Source organism: Oryctolagus cuniculus, chromosome 4 (genome assembly GCF_051225735.1).
Source record: "Oryctolagus cuniculus isolate XC-2025 breed Fujian yellow rabbit chromosome 4, ASM5122573v1, whole genome shotgun sequence".
Taxonomy (NCBI): Eukaryota; Metazoa; Chordata; class Mammalia; order Lagomorpha; family Leporidae; genus Oryctolagus; species Oryctolagus cuniculus.
Genome location: NC_142870.1, coordinates 156,630,706 through 156,658,512, shown reverse-complemented (window position 1 = coordinate 156,658,512; position 27,807 = coordinate 156,630,706).

The following is a 27,807-nucleotide window of genomic DNA, read 5'->3' as shown; positions in this document are numbered from 1 at the left end:
TTTTGCATAGTTTTTTCATAATATGTATTTTCTATGAACTTTCTGAAGACTATTTGAATGGATTTCAACATTTTGGGGGACCCAAGCTTATCTTTTAATTTCATTTCCATGAGCTTTTCAAACTAACTTTATCTGATACTCATAATTAATGCATGATTCTATGTATAATATGTATATCATATATGCAAACATGTCTTCATATAGACTAAGTGTGAAGTCAACTCTGTGCCTTTCTCTCTCAATGGTTGAGCAATGCTATGGTCCTTCTTTGACTTATCAGAGACATCCTTTCTAATGCCTCTCACTGCTCTGCACCCAATACTTTCATCCTTGTTTGTCCAATCATATTTCAAAGTTCTACTCTGAGACACTTCCACAAATAAGTATGCCCTCATCAATTTTAGTATGCAAAAATTTACTGTTTTATTATATTTATAATATAAATAAATTTTTGAAATCTCCTAAGCAAATTAGTAATGTATTCATAATACTTCCTGTAAAGATCTACTACAATATTTTTTATAAAGGTTTATTATGTTTATTTATTGAAAGACAGAGTTACAGAGAGAGGGAGGGAGAGACAAAGAGAGAGAGATCTGCTGAGTTACTCCCCAAATGGCCACAATTGCCAGGACTGGGCCAGACCGAAGCCAGGATCCAGAAGCTTCTTCTAGGTCACCCATGTGGGTGCAGTGGTCCATACACTTGGGTCATCATCTACTGCTTTCCTAGGTGCCTTAGCAGAGAGCTGGATTGAAATTGGTACAGCTGGGCTTGAATTGGTGCCCATTTAGGATGCCAGAGCTGCAGGCAACATCTTAACCTGCTAAGCCACAATGCTGGCCTCTATTGCAGCCTTTTTATGTTCTAATAAAGCTTTGTTAACAAAACCAGGCAGCAGGCTGCATTTGGTCCATGAACTGTAGTTCGCTAATCACTAATCTAAATTATGTGAGAATTTTGCTGTCTACCTTTTACTTTTACTATTGTTTATGGTGATGTTTCCCTGAGTATAGGTTAATTTTTTATAATAAATTCATTTTTAATAGACTTTAACTCATGGGACTCTTAACAATAAGAAGCTTTCTTCTACAGAATATGTGCATTTGCTTTCACTGGGTACTAAGGGAGTCACCAATCTAAAACAACTTTAATTTCATGTCTCTGCTCTGAATTTTCCAGACTATATAAATTAAGTCAATACAAGCTTAGGAATGAATCATGGTTACAAATCTTTAGGAGAATGTTTTTGTTATTTGTTGTTTTTCCAGAACTGTGGCAGAAATTAAATTATTTCTGTGTGCACTTTTGTTGCTGGCAGACAATTATTTTCTAAACCATATTTTATAGAAGCATTCAGCTCTCAAACATTCCAATGAAATGTGTGGATCTCAGATTCCAGTTTTCCACTCTGCATGTTCCTAAGACATAGTTCACTAATTCCCTGTGATTAAGAACTTCCTCAATTAGGCTCCTAAAATTCCAGGGTGGATCTGGCACCCATATTTGATTTTTGGCATTGATTCGTTGCTCTCTTTTTTGTAAGCCTTGAGGATTTACCTTATTTTGGGAAAACTTAGACATACATTTGATATGTTTATAGTAATTTACCCACAATCTTTTGCATTTTAGGTGATCTCATCCACTCCATTGCTTGTTTTAGTGTTATGCTATATTTGAAACTTTGGTGCTAGAGCCATTCCAACACTGTAAGATTCCAACCTACATGTCTATTCAGATCACGTTCTACAGGCAGACTCTGGTTTTATTTGTTCAGCTGAGTCAGGCTCTGTATTTATACCTTTAAAAAGTCTTGGGCCTTTTTTTTTTTTCTCATTAATGTTCCCATTTTCCTTATCATCAGGGGTTTAGAACTATTTTTAAGTCAGTCATTATAACTTTGGTTACATTTAGAGAAGTTGTGCAATTAAGCATGATTGTTTAGTCTGTCACATTTAACTGGAAGTCCTGGTTGTAAATAAGTCCTGGTTGTAAAACAATAGCTACCATTCATTGAATCTCTACTACTACTAAGATGCTTTGTATGCATGATTAAACAATAATCTTATGGGATAGGCTTTATTATTCTGTAAAAGTCATTGGTGGCAAAAAAAATATTCAAGGTCTATTTTCCTTCAGGTAACTTGATATGATGGCAACCTTCTACCCTCTTTGAGGTTTGGCATGTGACTGAAGACAATGTATCATTTCTCTTAGAATTTGTGAGATCCAGTGTGTAACTTCCCCCTTTTCCATGGTTCCACTAAGGCACTTACCATGACAGACACAGTGACAACAGCAAGCACCGCCCCATCAACCCAGATTGAATAGGTACTATAAGCCATAAGCAAACATGCATGCATGAAGCCATTGATGTTTGGGGAATAGTTACTAATGCAACATAATGTATTTTATCCTGAAAAATTTTTTATTCTTTGAGTGATGAAAAGAGAAAACAAATTGTCAATATGGCACACCTAACAAATAATGGGGCAACAATTCAAATCTAATTTTATTGTATCAAAATCCTATCTGATATTTGTTATACTATCCTGCCTTGCGAGGCAAGGAGTTCCTCAAACTTCTAAATGTCTGGAGTCAGTAGATATATTTGAAGCTGATAACACTTAATGACATCACCCTGAATAGCAGAGCTTTCTCTTACAAATGTGTAATTGTACTACATGACATTTTATTTTTGAAGCAGTCAGATGGAGAATGTGTGCTAATTGCTATCATCCATTTCTTCTCTGAATTTTGATGGCAAAGCAGTATTTCTCTGGTAAAAATTCTTCATTAAATATCACCAGACTCAACGAAAGCAAAAGGGTTTGGTAACAATGTCAGCCTGACACTAAACCATTCAGGGAGGATTTCTGACCATTAATTAGACTTCTAAAATTTTCCATTCTGTCCGGCTTCTCATACAAGCAAAATGGCTCTCATGACTGTTTCAGTATTCCCCTGTTCAGCTGTTCTTTAATACTGCTGCTCATGGACACAGTTCTGCTCAGCACCATGTCCCACGTGTCCCCTCTATCCTCTTTATGATGGATTCTGGTCCTGCCCTTTGGAAGTTTATCATCTACCTGTGACCGTAAGGCAATTGTTATGTCCCCCTCTGCCTTTCCATGGTCGGATTTCAAACCTGCATTCTGACTGAGGTATAGCTCTCGTTTGAATGCTGGACTGTCTCGTGGTGAGTTCTATTAGTTTTCACTCAAATCCAAACTGTCTCTAAGGCCATCTGTTTCTATAACAGGCTCCAAGTCAGTTTTATAGACATATTTGAAAGATCTGTGAGTTTCCATGTGAAAGACCTTTCTTGGTTCCACACCTCTATGAAGTCCAACAAATTTCCAATGTTGTAATCTTGTCTCATAGAGGCTTTTTCATACAAATTTTTCATACAAATCATGTGCTCACAATGCTCATTTTCACTAAGATCACAAGCATGTTGTAGCTATTTTTCTCTCACTTTTCACAGAATGTAATAGAAATGCAAAGTTGAGCTCTTGATATTTTTCTAAGGCCCTCTCCTTCACTTCCTACAAGCCTTAAGCAGCTCTATTTTGATGCAGATTTTTAAAATGACAGAAATATCAACTCAAATACTTGCTTCCAAGATTACAGCTGGCTATAGACTTTCTCCATCTGGATTTTATCCACCATTCTACTAGACTCCAGCTCTAGGTCTCTACTTTTGATGCCAGCATCTCATTTGGAATGCTGGTTCATGCCTTGTTGATATGCTTTCAATCCAGCTCCTTGCTACTGTGCCTGGGAAAGTAGTAGAAGATGGCTTGAGTGCCTGGGCCCCTGCCATCCACGTGGGAGACCTGAATGCAGCTCCTGGCTGCTGGCTTCAGCCTGGCCCACACCCGGATGTTGCTTCCATTTTGGTGAGTAAATCATAGAAGTCTCTTTCTCTCTCTCTTTCTCTCTCTCCCCGTCCCCCCATCACTCCTCTTTTAAATAAGTAAACATCAACAACAACATCTTCACAGGCAAATTTCATTGCATTATCTTTGCAAATGGAGTACTTGGTTATCCACCAAGCTGTCTGTGAATCCTCAAATTAGAACCATTCTGAAGCTGAACTCCTGCTATGAAACACTCCCCATGACACAATAAGACAGATTCAGTTCTATCTTGAATTCTAAATCAAGGACTCTGCATGTTGTACCTTACTGCATAAACACTTTTATCGTTGTATAAAATTACGAGGTCTAAAGTCACTGCTTATTAAACTAGAAAAAGTGACAGAATAACTGCTCTTTTGGAAATATTGTTAGGACAAAATGACTAACATAAAACTAAATGGCAGTGTAAGCTGTACAGAGTTCCACCCTTCAGACCCATTGTTATATATTAAAAAAGGTCTCTAGGGTAAACATATGGCCTAGCAGTTAAGGCTTCAGTTAGGTCTCCCTAAACTACAGTTCAGAGTAGCTGGGTTCAATACCTGGCTGTGGCTCCTGATTCCAGTTTCTGACTAATTTGATCCTCAGGAGGCAGTGGTGATGGTTTAGAGTTCCTGTCACCCTCGAATTGCATTTCTAACTCCCAGCTTTAGCCCTTCATCCATGCAAGCATTTGGGGAGTTAACCAGCAAATGGGAGCTCGCTCGCTTGCTCTCTGTCTCTTTCTCTCTCTCTGTCTCCCCACCTGTGTTTCCATTTTACAAAAACCATACATTATTCTGTCCGTGTTTCTGTGCTGATGGCTTGATGCATTTCTGAGCAGCATTTTTTCCCTGATAAATCTCAACTTTTAGAACTTTACAGATGAGAGACAGCAGATGAATTACCTTCCACAAACAGTCCCGAAAACACTTATCAAGGTGTTTTTGGCAAATATAAGATTGTGCAAATAAAATATGTCAAATAGTAGCTCCTGGCAGTGATGAGAATAATATACTTTTATTTTCCCACATCTTCACATGTGAAAACAATCTGATGACAAAGCAGCTTGCACATCATTCATTGTGGTTTATTTCTTCTCCTTGATTTTAAATTCCTAAACCCAGAAAAATAAATCATATTCCCTTGATACCTTGACTGTAACCCGGCCATGAATCTTTTCCCTGTTTCTTGACCACTTACACTCTTAATGGGAGTAATAAACTGTGATAAACAATAGTAGATAAACCACTAAACATAGATTAGTGTCACTTAGAAATATGTTTTTCAAAAGGATAAAGAAGGCATTAAGAAAAAAACCCCACCAAATTACACGGATCATAATTTTAAAATTAGTACTAATTTTATCAGTTCAGATTGTATATATTTATTGAAATATCACACTGAAACCCATAGATAAGCACAATTATTATTCATTGATTTGATCATATATTGAATACACACTCAAGTTACTACATGCTATTCATAAATATGTACAACTAAAATAATAAAAAATAAAATTGCATTTTAGTGATGAATATAAAACTGCACTGAGAAATCACTTGTACATTTTATATGAGTGAATTGTATGGTACACGAATTGTATCAATAAAATATTTTAAACAATCTCAAAAAATTTGAACTTTAAAAAAATTAAATGAATTTTTAGAGATGTTCTTTATATCACTTTTTTTTAACTCTACTGTAAACACTATCATACACAGAGTTAAAATGATTAAATCAAAATTAGTTTTGGGTGTTTCCTTTGATGGGTATGGAAATACTATTTTTTGAATTTTCATTTTTAGTACAAAATAATTTCAACTATTCATTTATTTGCACACCTATTAGATAGAAAAATGAACTTCATAATCTTCTTAACATAAAATAGTCCAAGCCTAGTGAGAAGATAGGCATAAGAACCATTGGTTAATGTATAAAAATGTTATGATTGAAGCAGGAATTAAAAATATTTACTCTGGTTCCAACCCAGGCCAGCTCCAGTGAACTGGAGGAATGAACCAGCAGATGGAAAATTCTCTCACTTTCTGTCCTTCTCTCTTTGCCTCTCAAATCAATACAAATTTAAAATAAATTATAAAGATAGACCTATTCTTTGGCTTTTGTTTAAAGCTATAAATACCCACAGAAGCGATGTTGATTCTACCCAATCAGTGTCAGCCTCCTTTTGAAACCACTGCCTGAGAAAGTCAAACCAGTTCCTGAACTCTGTTACTTCTGGAAGTCAATTGATCCCTTTGTAGCATACCTTTTGTAGCCCTAGGAAGGCGGACTCTGCTTAGTTCACAGTCTATGTCCTACAGGCACAGTTCTCTCTTAACTATCACATAATAAATTCAACCGCATTATTATAGACAAATAAAAGGGGATGGGAGGGATGTCTTGTTTCTCAACAAGTATGCAAATTTATGTGAATAATATTGAAAATTGAGCATGAAGGAAAAGGAGGGACTCCTAACTGAATTTCTCAGACAAAAGGAAAAGATGAGCAAAGTCATGGAGAGTTGGAGGAAATTAACACCTAATGTTCAGTGGTTCAAAAAGATGACAGGTAGATATACAACTAGAAATAAGACAGGTAATATGTGCAGGAGGAAAACACTGCATGATGGGAAGTCAGTAAAAGATTTAACCTGAGAAGTAATAAAACTAGTTTAACATTTTAGAAAAAATTGATGTATTTGTCTTTTTTTTTTTTTTTGAAAGGCTGACATGAAAGAGAGAAAATTCCCATTTGATTGTTCACTCCTCAAATGCCTGCAACAGCCAGGCTATTGGGATCAGGCTGAAGATGGAACACGGAACTCAAACCATTTCTCCTATGTGAGTGGCAGGGACCCAAATGCTTGAGCCATCATCAGCTGCCTCCCCAAGTGCACATTAGCAGGAAGCTGGATAGGAAGCAGAGCCAGGACATGAACATAGGCAATCTGATATGGGGCGTAGGCCTCCCAAGTGGTGTCTTAAGCAGTACATGAAATGCTTGCCCTTATTCATCTTTCTGTATACTAATATCTCATTCTTGATTACTGCAGCTTTGTATACTCTTTTCAAATTAGGTGTTATCAGTTTTTCTATCTTCATTTTTCTTCCTTAATAATATTTTCACCTTTGCATTTCTAAGTAAGTTTAAGAATCAGCCTGTCAGTTTCTATGAATAAATCTTATAAGATTCTCACCAATTTGAAAAGAATAGATAGTTAAATAAGACTGTTTCAGTTTCTATGTAATACATTTTCATTTACATAATGACATTAGCAAAACAGTGTTATTGATTTTCAGTTTATAAGTTTATACAAATTTTATTAAATTTATAGTGAATTTATTAATTTCTTTTTATATAACTATAATGTCATTGCTTTTTAAATTTTATCTTCTATTTGCTGCCCATAAAAAGCAATTTAAATAGTAATTGTACATTGAGCTTAGTATCATGCAACTGTGTCAGATTCACTTACTTCTTGTAGTATTTGTATTGTATATATCTTCCTCTTACTTCCTTCCTTCTCTCCATCCATGCATCCTTTTCTCCTGTACACTGCACTAATGGTGACATCCAAGACTGTGTTAAGTGAAAGTGGTAAAGTGGCGAGAATCAATATATATCTCTATTTATATTAGGAGGGAAGTATTTAATAATTCACTTAGAAAGGTATCAGCTGTAGGTTTTAGTAGGGATCCTTATTCAGATTGAAAAAGTTCCCCCTCTTTTTATTAAAAAAAAAAGATTTATTTGCTTATTTTCAAATGCAGAGTTACCCAGAGAGAGGGAGAGTCAGAGAGAAAAGAGATCTTCCATCTGCTGGTTCACTACCTAGATGGCCGCAATGGCCAGAGCTGGGCCAGGCTGAAGCCAAGAGCCAGTAGCTTCATCTGGATCTCTCATGTGGGTGGCAGGGACCCAAGCACTTTGGCTATCTTCTGCTGCCTTCTCAAGGCCCTTAGCAGGGAACTGGATTGGAAGTAGAGCAGCCAGGATACAAACTGGCACCCATATATGATGCTGGCATTGCAGGGAATGGCTTTACTTGCTATGCCACAATGTCGGCTTCAAAATTTCCCTTCTATTTGTAGCATTCTGAGAATTTTTAACTCATGGATGAGTGGTGAATTAACTATATTTCATCTTATTTTGAAGTTATTGTATATATACTTTTTGTTTTTGTACAAAAAATATAAATTGCATTGCTTTTTGTTCTTAATTAATCTGGCCTTGCCTTCCTGGAATAAATCTTACTTGATCATTTCTTTATAAAAATTTTTACTTATTTTCATTGTATTTGAAAGACAGAGAGACAGATGACAGAGTTCTTCCACCTGCTGGTTCGCTCTCCAGATACCAACAACTGTTAGGGCAGGTCTAAGTGAAAGCAAGGATTCTGGATTCTGGAACTCTGCCTTGATCTCCATGTGGTTGGTAGGGACCCACTTATTTCCACCATCATCTGCTGCCTCCCAGGGTGCATATATAATAGTGTAGCTGAGACACAACCAGGCATTCTGATATGGAATGCAGGTATCTCAAGAAGGTGATTTTAATCACTGCACCAGATGCCCACTGTGGTCATTTCTTTATAATTCTAATTTCATGTGACGATATTATTTAAGCATATTCATTTCTATATTCATAAAATATCCTAGTGTGCATTTATTTTCTTACAATATTAATGTCATATTTTTATTAGGTTTAGTATAGATTCATAAAAGAAGATGGGATGTGTTTTCTGAGAGTTTGGATGATACTTGCATTATATCTTAAATTTTTATATAGTTTATAGCCATTTAAGTCCTACTTTGTGAAAGGCTTTTGATAATAAATTCAATTTATATTTTGAAATATAAGGTACTCTGATTTTTGGTTAATTTATGTGTCCTATTTTTCTAAGGACTATCTATTTCTGTCAAACTGGTTTCTAAAAAATTTCTTAATATTTCTCATTTTATCTCTTTAATCTCTGCATGGTGTATAGTGTTAGCCTTTCTTATTATGTGATATACTTTCTTTTCTATGTTTTTACAAGTCTTGTTAAGGGATTATTCAATTTTGTTAAATTTTTCAAAATACCTCATTTTTTGTTTTTCTACATTCTTTCCAAAACTTGATATGACCATTTTTTCCATTTAAGCTGTGTTAGTGAGTTATAATGACTAATTACATTGAACATCTTTTCATGTATTCACTTGGAAACCAAGTATGATGGTGAAATGGTCATTTTTTAATAAAAATTTGGTTTAATTCAACTATGTTTTTTTTTTACATATTGTGGATACACAACAGGATGTCATTTTTTTTCTCAGTTTGAAAGGTTTAAGGATCCATAAAAAGTCACAAATGCTTAAGGATCCCGTAGCAAATAAAGCAAGCATAGAGGGAAACAGAACTAAAAGATAAAAAGTTTTCCATGACTATGAATAAACACCCTGTTCCAGGTATCCTTGAAATTACTGGATTGTTCAATTTAGTTAAACAATATGTATTCTTTTTGCTTAAAATAGTATACTGAGTTTCTATCTTTCCACGGAAAGTACTAAAATGACAACTCTATTTTATTTCCTGGGCACATGGCAGAAAAGGTCAATAAAAGCCTGGATAGCCTCCCAATTCAAGGTTTTCACCAGAAGTAATTAGTCTGTTTATTAAAGAGATTCTATTTAATAAATCCTAGAAGAGAGAATCTCATTTCTTGGACCAAGTGACACTGAGCAGGGTTGGTTTCCATGTCCCACTACTCAATCGGCAAGGCTTATGGAAGAAGACACTGAGAAGAGGATGTGAGAAGATTCTCCAATATTGGTTGAGCACAGAATGGGAAAAAATGGATTTTTTTAATACTAGGCAATGACTTTGATTTTATAACAAGATAAATTTGGCTGCATAAAAGAAATAGAGCATGAAAGATGAAGTTAATGAATAGGAATCTAAGATATAAATTGAATATATAATGAAGCTTGTATAGAAATCTAAGAGGGGCCAGCATTGTGGTGTAGCAGGTAAATCTGTCTTCAATGCTTGCAACTCATGTGGTGCTGGTTCATGTCCCTAGGCCAGATTCATGTGAGAAGGGAACTTGTGACTTAATATCTCACTATCCCTAAAACTGCACTGTCTGTCTTACATTGCATTTCAAATATAAGTCTCAAAGTTCCCAGACCATAAGCCACCATGCCATGGTGCTAAGCAGTCAGAGAAGCCTGTTATTCTGAGGACACATGAAAGATGCATCCATGAAGTGCTTCTGTGTACTGGGAGAAAATGGGCGGTTTAGTCAAAAGCAGATTACTGAGGACATACCATGCACTAAAAACAAAAAACCTGGGTATTCTTAAGTGAATAGTAAGTACAGGAATAGCTGGCATTTATTAAGGACTCACTACATACCAGGTATTTGGAGAATATTTTCCTTGTATTAGTTTACCCTGTCCTTTCAATAGGTATTTATTGTAGTATTTGTTATTGTTGTTAATCCCATATTACACTTAAAGATACAAAATGGTGAATAAGTTTTATGAATTAAAGTACCATTAACAAGTGACAAAAATCTGAATTCTAACTCTAATTTCAATGCTCGAGTTTTTCATCTATTTGGCAAGAGTACCTGTGTATGTAAAATACAGTAAGAAAGGAAAAAATATCCACATGTTAGCAAAGTTACTGAGAGTACCAGAATGTACAATCCATTGCCTGAGTGGAAAAAGAGTGAAGATTGGAGTTGACTTCACAAAGGAAAACAGTTGATTGAAGTGTCACTGAGGGCTAAAGAGAATATGAAGAATGGGGAGACAGTCATGTTATTCCAGGCAGAGGGAACCAACAAGATCGGGGGTGCCATTTGGAAGTATGAGAAATCCGAAATAAGTTTTCTGATTCTTCAGTGAGAAATCTACATTGAGTCTTTGGAACTCTACATAGGGCTCTCTAATGAAAATCTCTCATGCCCATCAGGAAAGGAAAAATTTCATCACTTTTTCTCAGCTTTTTCACAGAAATACAGAGAAGGGCCTGAGACAATAAAAGTCAGCCAAGACAAAGATAGGGCTACCTGATCCCTGGGATTCTGATGCCATAATAATCTGACTTTCTTGAATCCAAGTAACTTTATGTGCAGCAAAATCATTATAAGTAACTTCATTTTATTATTTTCAGAATTCTCTCTCCGTAAAGCAGGAGATTCCATATGCTCCATGCTTTAGAATTGCTCAGTATCTCCTGTGGCCTCACATCTTTTCCTCATTACCTGCCTTTCAATTTCCATGACTTTGTGGCTTTTTCTGGCTCTTCCTCTATCATACTCTAGATTTTCAGGCTGGTCATGTGCAAAGCCGCACAAAGAAAGACTGTGCTATCCATTTCTGGGAAATGGCCTATCCCAGTTCCATTTCTCTAAGTGGCCTATTTTAGTAAATTACTATCTGAGTTCTCCAAGATGATGGCCGTGATCTCTTCTCCCCAGCAAATTGCATCAGCCATTCCGTACCCTTGGCCCAGTTCTGATTCTTGGCCCTGTCAGGCCACAAGTCAGCTACATTGTAGTACTGGCTGATCTTTGAGGCAAGTGATTTCTTGTGTTTGTCACCAGAGCTATAGCCCACAGCAACTGCTTTGTGAGCCCAAGGCTTTGAATGACAAAATAATATCTTCCTTTCTCTGAGAATACTCATTTCACTAAATTCCTTGATATGGAATATTTTGGAGCTCGCCATTTATCATTTATCAAGGTCCGTTTTAGTGTTTTGCCACTTCAAAGTAAATTATGGTAGCTTCTTATCCATAACAATTAGCAACACCTGAAAAAAGAATTTTCAGGGCCTGAGGAGTGTAAACTAGTAAAAATGAGATGTAATAAAAGAAATAGATTGCTATTTCCAACTTGCAGCAAGTAATCTGTGCATAACCACCAACTAAGACAAAATCAGAATGTGCATCCTATTCTTTTTTTGATTGTTCTTTAAGCATATTTACTTGAACCCTATTTTAAATTTTATTATATATAAATTTTCTTTTCAGTTACATGTTTTCGGTATTTATATTCTGAATACTCTAAACACTTTCATGAGAAGATATTACAGGTTATATCTTCCCACATATTTCTTATATAAGAATTTCACTTCAAGAACTGATTCATCTTTGAGCTCCCAAGGATCTCTTATTGAAACCCTTAATGGTGTTCTGTGGCTTAATCTGAACATTTCATTTCATCTCTCATCTCTGTACCTTTGTAAAGGCCAATTTACAGAAGCTGAGATGCTATTATTCAATAGTGTCCTAAAGTCTTTATCACTACAAAATGCTTTCTTGTACCCTCTCCATCCTCAAAATGAAGTTGATGAAGAAGCTAAAGCTTTTGAAATGATGATCACACAGCAAAGAAATGGGAAAGCAAGAGCTATGCACTCTAACTTTTTGGCACCCAGGTTAAGTTCTTTCCCATGGGGAGGGGAGGAAAAAAAATGTGTTAAGACTCAAGAATCAGATGTCAAATTATGAATTAGAGAAAATCTAATAGAAGTTCAATCTAGGACTACTACTATCTCCATTATATTTAAAATCTATTTTACTTGGATTTCATCCTTTTGTTAGATTTTTCACATATGTATATGAAATATGTATATATACATATTATATATATATGTTAAGGAACATTATATAGATTCATTGGTAAATAATGTATGCAATAATTGAAATATATTTATAAATAAAAGATCATATGGACACATCAATTTTGGCTTAATTGCAAGAAAAAAAATATTGCCCCAAGTTCAAAGATTGTGGCTATTGTTTCCATAAGGTTTATCCCAGTATTAATTTTCTTGTTGTCTGTATTTTCTTTCTCCTCATGTCTCTACCAGTCCCCATTCCCTCCCCCGTTCCAGTTGAAGAATCTTGATGGTAAATTAAGTGAAAATAAAATTATATTACATTCGTATTATAGGAGAATTTCTTTAACACAAGTGTCAGGCCACGTTCTCAGACAAAGTTGCTAAGATTTTATATATTTGAATAAGACCTGTAGCTTATAAACAGTGTCCACATTGAAAGACAACAGAATGAAACTCATGACTACTCTTCAGTTCTACACACACATAAAAGCAATGACAACAACAAATGAATCATTTTTGGTTTTAAATAATTATAGACTCACAGTAGTTTGGAAAGAAATACACAGGAAAACCTTAGCCATTCCTCCCTCATTGCCTCCCCTGTGACAACATCCAACTGTGCCATACTACAATATCCAAACAAAGAAATTGGCATTGACAGAGCTCAGAGTCAGATTTTACTGATTATCATTTGTTTGTATGTATATAACCCTACAGGACTTTGTTACATTTGTAGTTACCCGTGAACACTGCCACAATCCAAATACAAAACTGTACTATCACCTTCAAGACTTCATGTATCATCCTTAATACTGACATTATTTTCCTTTTCTGTCTCAGACCCCTGGCAACCATATTTGTTCCCCATATTTATGAGAGGCCCTGAACTGTGTTCATGAATAATACAAAGTGCATAAAAATTATACACTTCTCAATTGTTTTCCTCAAAATAAACTCATAGACACCTGTTACAGTACCTCTGAATAGGATCTAGTTTGAAGTAGTAAGAAGAATAAGACATCAGTTTGAAAAGAGTTCCTATCAGAGCAACATGGATTCTGCTGAAATTGAAACAAGAAAAAAAAACAGCAAACATAGGGAGAAACATGGATGGAAGATGGTGAAATCATTCATGCTTAGTATTGAATCTGCTAAAAATTATAACAATTAAAAATTAAAAATGAAGAGAAAAATCAAAATCAAACCCATCCTAGGGAGGAGTATGATTTTGAAGCTATCATGCTGAGAATCAGAAAGCTAATGGTTATATGGTTTTGGTGAAGGGTCTACACAGCGCAGCAACTTGGTCCAGAGTCAGCCTGAGTTACAGAGAATAGTATTCAGACTTGGAAGAAAGTATGAAAGAATAATCAAAGCAGGCAGAACAAAACTAGGTTATTTGTACTGGGAAGCAAGACAGAAGTAAGCACAATGAAGACCTACATCATCTGACCTTGATGATGGTGATGGTCACATATGTCTTGCATTATCTTGTTTGCAATAATGATTCTGCTTATTTACATTTGATTTGTAACTAAAACCCCAGGTATATATTTAAGATTTCATACAAAATGGGACACACCGTAATTCTTCATTTTGAGGTGTTCTAGAATGTAATTCTTCTCTTGGTTTTACTGAGCTCAACTAAACAACTTGTTTAACCAACAGAAAATGGGAGTAAAGAGTAATATGTGAGATAAAAGGCTAGGCCTTAAGATAACATGGCATGTTTCCATTTTGTATTTTTGTCCTACCTATAATAGATATCTGCTCTAACTGTCCTGTTAATCCCAGAGAAATAAGAGACAAACGAAGCAGGCATGACTAAAATCCATGGCATGGAACCAAGTCTAGGTGAAGTAAGACTATACAACCTCTCTGGTAATGCTCACAATAAATGGATTAATGATTCCCACATTGGAGTCCTGGGTGACATTCCTGGCTTCAGGATCCAGCCCTGGCCCAGCTCAGCTACTGTGGGAATTTGGAGTGTAAATCAGCAGATGGGAGCTCAGAGCTCTGCCTGTTTACCACATTCTCGCCCCACCCCCCTTTTTCCCCTCTCTCTCAAGAAATCAATAAACATGGTTTGAACACCTATAACCATGATAACTAGGAACAGAGTATATTTTAATCTTCTTCTTTGGAACTTTTTCCTCTTAGAGCTTGCCTGCAGTAGTGGCTTAGTTACCTGTTCTTTGGATCACACTGCTCCAAGCATTCTACATTTCTTATTTTGTTATATCGGGAAGAACAATTTTGCCATAGTATTCAACATTCTCTAAGTACTTTAGCCAATAATATCATTTACCTCATTTGTATAAGCATCTTATGTGACACAGTTTTTGTTAAAATTCTATTTGCACACTGACTATAGAATCCATGTTTTCAGATTTTACCATTATAGGGAAACATACAAATTTAAGCAGATAACTGAAATCTTTCAAGTTAAATGTAGAGCAAATGAATACACAAAGAAGTCATTAATTCTACATTGAGATGTAAATAGAGTGGCAAGGAAGACATCAGGGAATGCTCCATATCAGGGAATGATCCGCATAAATTTCAATTATCTCAAATAAAACATTTTGAGGTTAAAAAAACTTATTGGAAGCAATTCCCCAATATTCTAAAAGTTCACAAATGTATAACTTATTTTAAGAAGGGGTGATATGATGTTGAAGATGAAGCCCACAGTAGCAGACCATCCACATAAATCTGAAAAGCAAAAATGAATCTTATTTTTACCCCAAATGAAGAATACCAACAATTAGAAACATTAGAAAATACCATAAAAATCTTGATTGACTCAATCTCACAATTCTGACTGAAAAAGTTAAAATGGAGAAAACTTTGTGCTCAATGAGTACAAAACTGCTTTGCGCAGATCAGCTAAAGACAAGAAAAGAAATTCTAATAGAAAATTTGGGAATACTTAAGGCGTTTTACTTGTTGACTTTCTGGAGGGCCAAAGTACAAGAAAAGATGTGCTTATCAAGAGAGGGTTTTGAGCAAGTTAGTTAAAGTTTGGGGAGAAAAACTCTCCACAAAGATTGACCAAGGAGTTAGCCGCCATGAAATGTTCCAGCTTCTTCCTCTCATCGTACTAGGGAAATCTGCAAGAATTGCAGTGGGAAATCATGAGGCATCCAGCCTACAGTCTGATTTGGTTTGTTTTGACTTATTTTTGTTGCCTAATCTAAAATTCTTTAAAGAGTATCTGTTTTTCTTCAGTTAATAATATAAAGAAGCATTGCACTAACATTGTTAAATTCTTAGGAGCCTCAGTTCTTTAGGGATGGACTAATGGCTAGTATCATCACTTAGCAAAAGTGCCTTGAATTTGATGAAGATTATGTTCAGAAACAAAGTTTATTCTATTGATTTTATCTTTTAATTCCATTTTCCATAGCCATTCTGAAGACCTTTCATATGTTAGCCCACAAATGTTATATATCTTGAATTATGCAGGCTTATATCCTTTTGAGAATGATCCAAGTTAGTATACTTTTTTTAGCGTTCACCAAAGGTGTTGAGTATACCAGTGGTTCACTAGTTTTTTGTTTGTCAGTAGTATCTCTCTTTTTTTTAGAGTATAATCATTAGAAATTTTTTTAACATTTATTTAATGAATATAAATTTCAAAGTACAGCTTTTGGAATATAGCAGCTTTTTCCCCCCATAAACTCCTTCCCACCGACAACCATCCCATTCCCCACTCCCACTCCCATTCCATTCACATCAAGATTCATTTTCAATTATCTTTATATGCAGAAGATCAATTTAGCATATATTAAGTAAAGATTTCAACACTTTGCACCCACACAGATACACAAAGTGTCAAATACTGTTTCAGTACTAGTTGTAGCATTAAATAACAATGTACAGCACATTAAGGACAGAATCCTACATGAGGGGTAAGTGCACAGTGACTCCTGTTGTTGACTTAAAAAATTGACACTCTTGGTATGGCGTCAGTAATCCCCCTAGGCTCTTGTCATGAGTTGCCAAGGCTATGGAAGCCTTTTGAGTTAGCTGACTCTGATCTTATTTAGACAAGGTCATAGTCAAAGTGGAAGTTCTCTCCTCTCTTCAGAGAAAGATACCTCCTTCTTTGATGACCTGTTCTTTCCATTGGGATCTCACTCGCAGAGATCTCTTATTTTATTTATTTATTTATTTATTTTGCCAGAGTGTCTTGGTTTTCCATGCCTGAAATACTCTCATGGGCTCTGAGGCCAGATCCGCATGCCTTAAGGGCTGATTCTGAGGCCAGAGTGCTCTTTAGGACATCTGCCATTCTATGAGTCTGCTGTGTATCCTGCTTTCCATGTTGGATCGTTCTCTCCCTTTTTTATTCTATCAGTTAGTATTTGCAGACACTAGTCTTGTTTATGTGATCCCTTTGACTCTTAGTCCTATCATTATGATCAGTTGTGAACAGAAATTGATCACTTGGACTAGTGAGATGGTATTGGTACATGCCACCTTGATGGGATAGAATTGGAATCCTCTGGCATGTTTCTAACTCTACCATTAAGGGTAAGTCCGATTGAGCATGTGCCGATCTATACATCTACTCCCTCTCTTATTCCCACTCTTATATTTAACAGGGATCACTTTTCAGTTAAGTTTCAACACTTAAGAATAATTGTGTGCTAATTACAGAGTTCAACCAATAATATTAAGTAGAACAAAAAAAAATACTAAAAGGGATAAAGTATTAAGGGTATAAATGTATCACAGTTCATTTAAGCATTCACCCTATGGAGGGCATTTTCTGCAGTTTTCAGTTTGGAGTTACCTTGAATAAAGTTTCTAATAACATACATCATACAAATGCTTACATAAAAATAAGTCTTCATTTCTTTGGGTACATGCCAAAGCATTTGCCTGCTTGTGTAGTAAGCTCATTTTTCATTTGAAAAGATGCATTTTCCAGAGTGGTTACACCATTTTACATTAAAACGAGCAATGCATAAGTGATGCAGTTTCCTCACACTCTTGCCAGTATTTAGTGTTGTCACTTTTTATTTTAAATATTCCAATGGTTGTATGGTAATATTTTACTATGGATTTACTTTTTACTTCAATCCTCACTAATGATGTTGAAAATATAATAATGCATCATTTGTTTTCTGTATACTCTTCTATAACAGTAAGGTCTTTTTGTCTATTTTCAAACTGGATTTTTTAATTATTCAGTTTTAAGATTTCTATTTAATTTTTATAAATATAACTAAAAATACTTCATGTATTTCACAGGTACAATTCTAAGAAGATAACCATACTTCCCTCCCCCTCTGCTTCTTCCAAACCTTCTCCTTCCCTTCTTTCTTTTTATTTTTTTAAAAGATTTATTTGTTTGAAAAGCAGAGTTACACAGAGAAGGAGAGGCAGAGAAAGAGAGAGGTCTTTCATCCGTTGGTTCACTCTCCAGTTGGCTACAAAGGCTGCAGCTGTGCCTATATGAAGTCAAGAGCGAGGAGCTTCTTCCGGGTCTCACACAAGGGTGCAGGAGCCCAAGAATTTGGCCATCTTTTACTGCTTTCCCAGTCCACAGCAGAGAGCTGGTTCACAATGGAGCAGCCTGGACTCAAACCAGTGCCCATATGGAATGCCAGCACCTCAGGCCAGGGTTTAACCTGCCATACCACAGTGGCAGCCCCCTTTCTTTTCTTTACATTAATTTTTGCAAAACATAATTTTAATCCATTCTATAATCACAAGCTTCATTGAGCACAAACCATAATATTCACCAAGTAAAAAGTAGGAAGACCAGAGTTCCACAGTAGTATAAACAAAGGCTAAAAACAACAATTTTATCACAAGATGACCATTTCCTTCCTATACATTTCTTTGTATTCTAAATTAACTGCAACATATCCAAGAAAACACGATACTTGTCTTTTTGAGACTAGCTTAATCCACTAAGCATAATGGTTTCCATTTGCATCCATTTTGTTACAAAAAACAGAATTTCATTCTTTTTTATGGATGAGTGGTATTCCAGAGTATGTATATTTGACACAATTACTTTATCCAGTCATCAGTTTTTGGACATCTCCATTGATTCCATATCTTAATTATTATGAATTTAACTGCAGTAAACATGGAGGTACAGATAACTTTCACATGCTGGTTTCATTTAGTTTGGGTAAATTCCCAGGAGTGGGATGGCTGCCTCAAAAGGTATGTTTATTTTCAGATTTCTGAGGAATCTCCATACTGTCTTACATACTGGTTGTACTAGTTTACATCCCTACCAACAATGTATTAGGGTACCTTTTCCCCTACATCCTCACCAGCATTTATTGTTTTTTGATTTTTGGATGATATCCATTTGAATTGAGGTGAAATGAAACTTCATTGTGGTTTTTATTTGCATTTCCCTGATAGCTAGTGATTCTGGGCACTTTTCTTGTGTCTGAGGTCATTTGAATTTCATCTGCTAAAAAATGCCCCTTTATGTCCTTTGCCCAGCTCTTTCTTTAAATGTATTTACTTGAAACTCAGAGTTATAGTGAGAGAAAGAGAGAGAGTTAAAGAGAGAAAGAGAGAGAGGAGAGAAAGAAAGAAAGAAAGAGAAAGAAAGAAGGAAAGAAAAGAAAAGAAGAGAAAAAAGAAAGAAAAGAGAGATCTTCCATTCTCTGGTTCACTCCCCCAAATGGCTGCAATGACCAGGGTTGCACCAGGCTGAAGCCTTGAGCCAGGAGCTTCATTCATGTCTCCCATGTTGGTGGGTGTAGTGCCCCAAGCATTTATGCTATCCTCCACTCTTTTTCTCAGGCATATTAGCAGGGATCTGGGCCAGAATTGGAGCAGGTGGGACTCAAATCAGTGCCCACATGAGATAATAGTGCAGTAGATGGCAGCTTACCCTTCTGTGCCACAGCACCGGCCCTTTACCCGTTTCTTAACTGGATTGTTTTGTTGTTGTAGTGTTTCTTGAGCTTTTTATAGTTCCTTTATCAGTTGCATGGTTTGCTCATATTTTCTCTCATTCCGTCAGTTGCCTCTTTGTTGAATGTTTCCTTTGCAGTGCAGAAGCTTTTTAGCTTGATGTAATCTCATTTGTCTGTTTTTTCTTTTATTCCCTGTGCTCCTGGGGTCCTGTAAGACCTTGGTGAGATATGTAATTTTCAAATATTTTCTCTTAGTTTGTGGATTTTTGTAGTCTTTTTATCAGTGTAATTAGCAGAACAAATTTTTATAATCTTGAGGGCTCCAAGTTAGTACTTTTATCTCTAACGGATCATGTTGATGCCAAATCGAAGAACTCTGTTTTAGGTCATTTCCTAAAAGTTTGTTTTAAGCTTTTAATGAACAAATGTTATATTAATTCCATGATCCTTTTGAGTTAATTTTTTTATAAGTGACGATTTCTAGGTGAAAACTCATCATTTTTTTGCTGATAACTACTGTCTACTTATTCTAGCATCATTTATTGACTTGTGCTCATTTGTTAAAAAAATAAAGTGGGCATATCAGTGTGCCTCTATTTCTGTGTTCTGTATTTTCATAGCTCTATATGTCTATCTCTACTACAATATCACAATGTTTTGATTACCTCTGACACATTATAAGCCCTCATTTTGAGAAGAGTTTTATTCTTCCTTTTTTATTTTTTCAAAATTGTTATGATTATTTTATGAACTTTATGTTCATACAAATTATAGAATAGATTTGTCTATGTCTCCAATGAATTTCTGGGTATTTGATAGGAATTCCATTACCCCTACAGATTAATTTAGGAAGAATTGACATTTTTACTATATTGCTTCTTCTAATCCAAAACATGGTATGTCTTACAAGGATTTAAGACCATCTTTGATTCCTTCTGATGGCATTTATAATTTTCATCAGATAGATCCTGTACATATTTTATTAAATTTATATCTAAGTATTTTCTTTAGGAATAATCGTTTATAGCACTATTGCATTTTTATTTTGATTTCCACTTGTTGTTACTCTGTATAAATCTAATTGATTTTTGTGTGTTGATCTTGTATCTTGCAATTTTACTTAACTCATGTATTAGTTTGAATAGGTATTTTAAAGATTACTTGAGACTTTCTATGTAGACAGTCCTGTAATCCACAGAGTTTTCTTTCTTTCTTTTCAACCTGTAAGCCTTACTTTGCTTTTTTTTTTTTTTTTTTTTTTGGCCTTATTTTTGTAGCTAGAACTTCCAGTGCTATATTGAACAAGCAAATTGAGAGTAAGCATCCTGGCCTTGTTCCTGTCTTAGGGAAGACATTTAGTATTTAGTTGTTAATTATCATATTGCCTGTAGGATTTTTGGGGATGCTCTTTATGAGGTTAGGAAATACATCTCTGATACTCAGAAATTTTAATCAAAAATAGATGTTGAATTTTGTGAATGATTATTTTTCTGTATCTATTAATATGATCATTTTTTTCTTCCTTAGCCTATTGATACGGTATCCTGCACTGATTTATTTTAGAATATCAAGCCAGCATTGAACACCTGACATAAATATCACTTGGTAATATGGTATTTTGTTTTTTTTTAAAGATTTATTTTATTTATTTGAAAGACAGAGTTAGAAAGAGGTAGATACAGAGAGGTCTTCCATCCGCTGGTTCACTCCCCAGATTGCCACAACAGCTGGAGCTGTGCCGATTCAAAGCTAGGAGCCAGGTGCTTCTTCCAGGTCTCCCACATGGGCCCAAGGGCCCAAGGACTTGGACCATTTCCACTGTTTTCCCAGGCCATAGCAGAGAGCTGGATGGGAAGGGGGGCAGCCAAGACTAGAATTGGCACCCGTATGGGATGCCAGCGCTTCAGGCTAGGGCTTTAACCTGCTGCCCCATATCACCGGCCCCAGTAATATTATATTTTGAATGTATACTGGTTTCAGTTTGCCAAAATTGTGTTGTAGATTTTGGTTTCTATGTTCTTAAGAGATATTCACTTGTAGTTTTCTTGTGCTGTATTTTTCAGGTTTTTAAATCAAGATAATATTAATCTTTTATTTCCTAGAATTGATTATATAAAATTGGTTATAATTCTTTGAATTTGGCAAAGTTCTCCATTGAAGTCACATGGGTCAGGAGATTTCTTTGTTAGGAAATTTAAAATTATAAATTATTTTTTAAATATTTGTGGGATTATTCAAATGATCCATTTAGTAAAGGCTGAATTTTAGTAGCTTATGACATATTTCAAGGAATTTGTCATTTTCTCCTAAGTTGTCAAATTTATGATTCTAAAGTTGTTGGCAACATTTCCTTATTATTCTTTCCATGACTGACAGATCTATGACGCTCTCTCTTAGTGTATTCTTTATGCAGGTATTTTGTTCATCTTTCTATACATTTCTCAATTGTATTGATTTTTCTTTTTGCAAAAATCAATGCTTCATTTCATTTTTCTATTATTCTCATATTCATTTTATTGACTTATGCTCTTACCTTTTTTATTGACTGCCTTCTGGTTTTTTATTTTATTTTATTTTTCTCTCTCCAGTTTTTTCAAGTAGGAATTTAAACTTCTAATTTGAAATCTTTCTCTTTTTTTCTCATGTAACTAATTAGTACTACAAGTTTCCCTCTCAACACACAGATTTTGATGTGTTGAGCTTTTAGTTTTGTTTAGTTATATGCATTTACATTTTTATCCATGTATTGTTTAATTTCTTATTGTTTTAGAAATGTTCCTATTTTCTTTGTTACTAGTTTCTGCTTTGATTCAATTATGGTCAGAAAACTTACAATGTATAATTTTAGTTCTTTTTAAATTATTAACATCTGTTCTACATTCTGTTTCTCTCTCTCTCTCAAATTTAAATAAATAAAATAAAAGGGGCAGGTATTTACCCTAGCAGTTAAGATACTGGTTAGGATATCCACATCCTATACCAGAATACATGGGTTTGATTCCTAGCTCTGATTCTGATTTCAGCATCTTGTCAATGCAGAACCTGATCACTCAGGTTTGCATTGCTGCCGCTCACATTGGAGACCCAGATCGCATTCCCAGCTTTCAGCTTCAGCCTCATCCCAGTGCTAGCCACTGTGGGCATTGGGGGAGTGACCCAGCAAAGTGGAGCTCTCTTCTCTGACATTCTATCTGCTTCTCAAATTAAAAAAAATCTGTTTTATGATCAGGACATGTCTATCCTGGTGAATGTTCAGTGAATGCTTTAAAAGAGTGTATATTCTAATATTGTTGAAGGGAACATTCTATAAATGTTAATCCTGATAGACTGATAATGTTGCACAGCTCTTCTATTTCTTTGGTGAATTTCTACCTAGTAGTCCTATCAATTGCTTAAGAGTGGGGTGCTGGAGTCTTCAGTTATAATTGCATATTTCTACTTCTCCTTTCAGTTCTATCAGTCTTCGCTCCATGAATTTTTAACTTTTGCTTGGTGCATACACGTTTAGGATTGTGGTATATACTTGGTTGATTAATCCTTTTGTTATTACATAATGTCCCCCTTTTTCCCTAGTAATTATTCTTGTCCTCAAGACTACTTTACTTGATATTAATATAACCACTTCTGCTTTATTGCAATTCACATTTTCATCATATATCTTCTTATGTCACTTTCCTTTCAGACTCCCCACTCTATTATGTTTGAAGAGCATGCGGTTTTGTCATGTTTTCTAATTCTCTCTAACTCCTCTAGTAATATACGTAGAACATTTATGCTTAGAGGAATTATTGGCATGTCACATCTTAGGTCTTCATTTTGTTATTTATTTTCTATATGTTCCCTCTGTTTCTCATTTCTAGGTTTCTTTACTCTTGCCGTTCTTTAGGTAACTTAAACATGTTTAAGATTCCATTTTATTTCTAAAGATGTCATTTATGTGTATATTTCTGTTAGTGACTATTCTAGGTACTACCATATATGCATGTAACTTATCATAACCTAATGTCAGATTTTTACCACTTTGCAGGAGGAATAGACATTTTGAATGAGACCTCTACTTTCTCTGCTGTTTAAGTATTAGTGTTTTAATATTTCCCTGAAATACATTGAGCACTTAGATAGTATTTTTTTGAGTATTATATTTTTGTGTCTATCATAACATTGGTAAGAGATATCAAGAAGCAAAGTATAGCCTAATACATTAATTCTATTATTGTTCTTTTCTTGCTGAAGGTATAGCATTTTTTCCTATTTATTTTCTTCATGTTTGGAAAACCTCCTTTAGCTTTTCTCTAATGGCATATGTATGTAATAGCAAGAAATTCTCTTAGTTATCTTTCACTTGAAAGTGTCTTTATTTCTTTGTTCCTAAAGAAATATAGTTTTGCTGGGTACTTGGTGTTGACAGTTTTTTTCTGCACTTGCAAAAGGTCATGCCACTTCCTTCCTGCCTCTGTGGCTTCAGATGAGAAATCTGCAATCATTCTAATTTGTTTTCTTTCATAGCTGATTCACTGCTTCTATAATGCATTGCTTATTTCTTGCAGTTTTGAAATTTTGTTATTTTGGATTTTAATTTTTAAGAGTTTAATTACCATGTTTAGATCACGTTGGGTCAACTCTATTCATAGGTTGCCTTGCTTTTGAATCTGAAGGTTTATGTTTTTGGCATGATTTCGAGTTTTCAATTAGCATTTCTTTTAATATATTTTTCAGTCTCATAGTCATTTGCTTCTTCTGGGTTCTGATGATATACATGTTAAATTTTTTAAGGTTTATTCATTTGAAAGGCAGAGCTACAGAGGAGAGGCAGGGAGAGACAGACACAGAGAGAGAGAGAGAAGTCTCATCTGCTGAACCACTCCCTCAAATGGCGGCAACAGCCAGGTGTGGGTCAGGTGAAAGTCAGGATTCAGAAATTCTATCCAGGTCATCCACATGGGTGGCAGGGGCCCAAGTACCACGGCCTTCTTCCACTGCCTTCCCAGGTGGAATGGCAGGAAGCTGGATCAGAAGCTGAATATCAGGTAGGATTCCCATGGACACTCTATGATGGGTTGCTAGTGTTACAAATGTGGCTTAACCTGCCACCCTATAACAGTGTACCCACATATTAAATCTTTTGTTATTGTCCCACATTTTCTAAGAATCTGCTCATTTTAAGGCTATGTTATATGTTCTGTATATATGGTATGAATTCAATTGATACTCTTTCAACTTCATTGATTTTACCTGCTATTACCACTCTACAATTGGGAAAAACCCATAAAACAAATTAAGTTTGTTTACTGTATTTTTAGTTTGGTAATTTCCATTTGATTTTTTGTTACAACCTCAATTTCTTTGAAGGTATGCTATTTTTTATTTTGTTTCAAGAGAATTCACGGTCGATTTGTGAAGCATTTTTATGACAGCCTCTTTAACTCCTTATCAAATAATCTAATCCAAGATCTGATTCATTTCAATATTGTCATCCAATGATTGTCTTTTCTCATTTAGATTATAGTTTCCAGGCCTTTAATATGATTTGTGATTCTCTATTTTATCCTGAGCATTTTGTTTGTTTCCCTAGCAGCTTATTAATCCAATTTAAATAATCTATTTTGGCCAGTAATAGCTCTGTTAAGGTGTAGATGGGTGAATTGTGATTAACTTTTGTAAATTTTTGGTGTCAATAATGTATTACATAAAATTTTTAAATGTATTTTGTCTAATTTATTTAAAATGCAAAGAGAGAGAGAGAGAGAGAAAGAGAGAGAGAGAATCAGTATCTTTCATTTGCTGGTTTAGTTTCCAGATTCCTACAGCAGACTTGTCAGGGCTGTGCCGGGCTAAAGCCAGAGATTTAGGTCTCCCACGTGGGTGACCGGGACCCCAAGTATTTGAGCCATCACTGCTGCTTCCCAGGATGTACATCATGAGGAAGCTAGAATTGAAAGAGCAAATAGGACATGAACCCAGGAACTCCAATATGGGATCCAGGCATCTCAAGTTGTGTCTTAACTGCTGCACTAAATGCCCACCCCAGATAGCTTACTTTTTTTTTTTTTTTTTTTTGACAGGCAAAGTTAGATAGTGAGAGAGAGAGACAGGGAGAAATGTTTTCCTTCCGTTGGTTCACTCCCCTAATAGCCGCTATGGCTGGTGCACCATGCCAATCCGAAGCCAGGAGCCAGGTGCCTCTTTCTGGTCTCCCACATGGTTGCTGGGCCCAAGCACTTGGGCCATCCTCCACTGCCTTCCCGGGCCACAGCAGAGAGCTGAACTGGAAGAGGAGCAACCGGGACAAAATCCGGCGCCCCAACTGGGACTAGAACCCAGGGTGCTGGCGCCACAGGCGGAGGATTAGCCTAGTGAGCCATGGTGCCGGCTGATAGCTTACTTTTTAGAGTCCTTGAAATACTGTTTTGGTCTGCTTCATTGTTCAGGTGCTTCTGGGCCCTGATCAATCTCTGCTTGTGTTACCTATGGGGAAGAAAATACTGCCCTTAGCTGCCCTATATTGCTTAGTTTCCTCTGTAGGGGGTGGGAAGGTAGTGTTTGATGGGCATGAGTCTTCTTGGTCCATTAGGTGGAGAGCAATGGGATGTAGGAGGTTGTTGCTCCTGCAGGAACATCAGTCTGTGTGCTGGTTTCCCAGCTGTGACGTAGAGGTTAGGGTGGTACTGTATGTGGTTTAGTTCATTTATCAAACTGACACTAGGACCAAGGATGTGAGGTGCGAACTGAGGTGACTCACAAGCCTGTTTAAGTGTTTAGAAAAGGGCTCAGGCACAGCAGCCGCCACTGGTCCTAAATGTATGATTCCTGAGCCACCATTGGTCCTTAATGTATGATTCCTGAGCCACCATTGGTCCTTAATGTATGATTCCTGAGCCACCATTGGTCCTTAATGTATGATTCCTGAACCAGCAGCATCAGCCCCACCTGAGAACTGGTTGGAAATGAAAATGCAAACGCTATTTCACACTCAGATCATAAACTCTGGGGTGGGTTCCAGAATTTTTTTTTTTTTTTTTTTTTTTCAGAATGTTTAAGTGCTTCTGACATACAAAGTTTGAACACTGTTGACCCAGAAAGTGGCTACATCTGAATGAATGGGGCTTCCTAGTGTCCTCTTTATATTCTTCACAGGATGGTCCCTAAATGATCTTCAAATTGAAAGAAGAATCCTACAAGTTGGAGAATCCCGAAACAAAATCTATAATTATCCATAATACTCTCCTTTGCATGAGCGGGAAGGACCACAAAATCAATCTGAAACTTTTGTCCTCCAGCATAAGACAATAACTCTCCTACTCAAAAGCCTTTCAAAATTCCTATGCACTATTATTTGTTTTTCACCTAGTCTCTTCATTTGAATCTTTTATGATATATTACTTTTCTGACCTATGAAAAGAAATACAAAATATTTGTTAACAATATGTGTGCTGCAGCCAAGATGTCTGAGCTGAACTCTAGTGTTCTATTTGCAACATCCTGTGATTTACTTCATAAAGTTAGATAAAAGCTATATGGAAATGAGATGAGAAAATACATATCAAAAGCGTGGAAGAGCACTGCATATTTTGTGACTGTTATTTCACTGATGAATATTCAGTTGTATATGCCCAGCTGTATGATTCTTGCTTTAAATTGCTTTTTTTGGGAGTGGGAGGAGGTGTATGTGAACACGTCTGCCATATAAACCATCTTATTTCATATGTCAAGTAAAAATAATATTAGCCTGGGCAATAAAAGCATATGTTAGTTACAGGACACAGTTAAGCTAGTTATATAACTATGAACAAATCTGTGACCATTATCACATTAATATACTGCATTAATTGAAGTAATAAGTTTCATAAAGCTTTGGTTATTTTCTAACTCTCATCATTGAAAATGTTATATCAGTGGAACTATTTATAAATCTGATAACCCAACCATAATATAAATTTCTCGAGTCAATAAAATACCTTAAATAAATCTATGTTCCTAGTAACACAGTGTGCTGTTTCTAACATGAAATAAACATTCAATAATATGTCTATGGAACTAAACTTCTAAAGAAACTTTTATGATAGTCATTCATTTAAAGACAATGAATCCTTTTGGTTATTTTTTTCTCTCGAATGCTCTTTTTGGTTCCTCTAATTTATTAAAAACAACTTAAGAATATTATGAATTGATATATATGTTATCTTTATATGCTATCTTAAATTCTAGTATAAATGTCACTTCAGATTTCTTTTTTACTTCCTCACGTAATCCCTATGGTCAGGATTTGAAGATTTTTCTCAATCCTACTCATATTATTTACCCACTGAAACTTATCCTGCCCAGAATCCTGAAGTGATTTATAGCTTGTAACACTCATCTATCTCTAAATATGAATTTTCTTC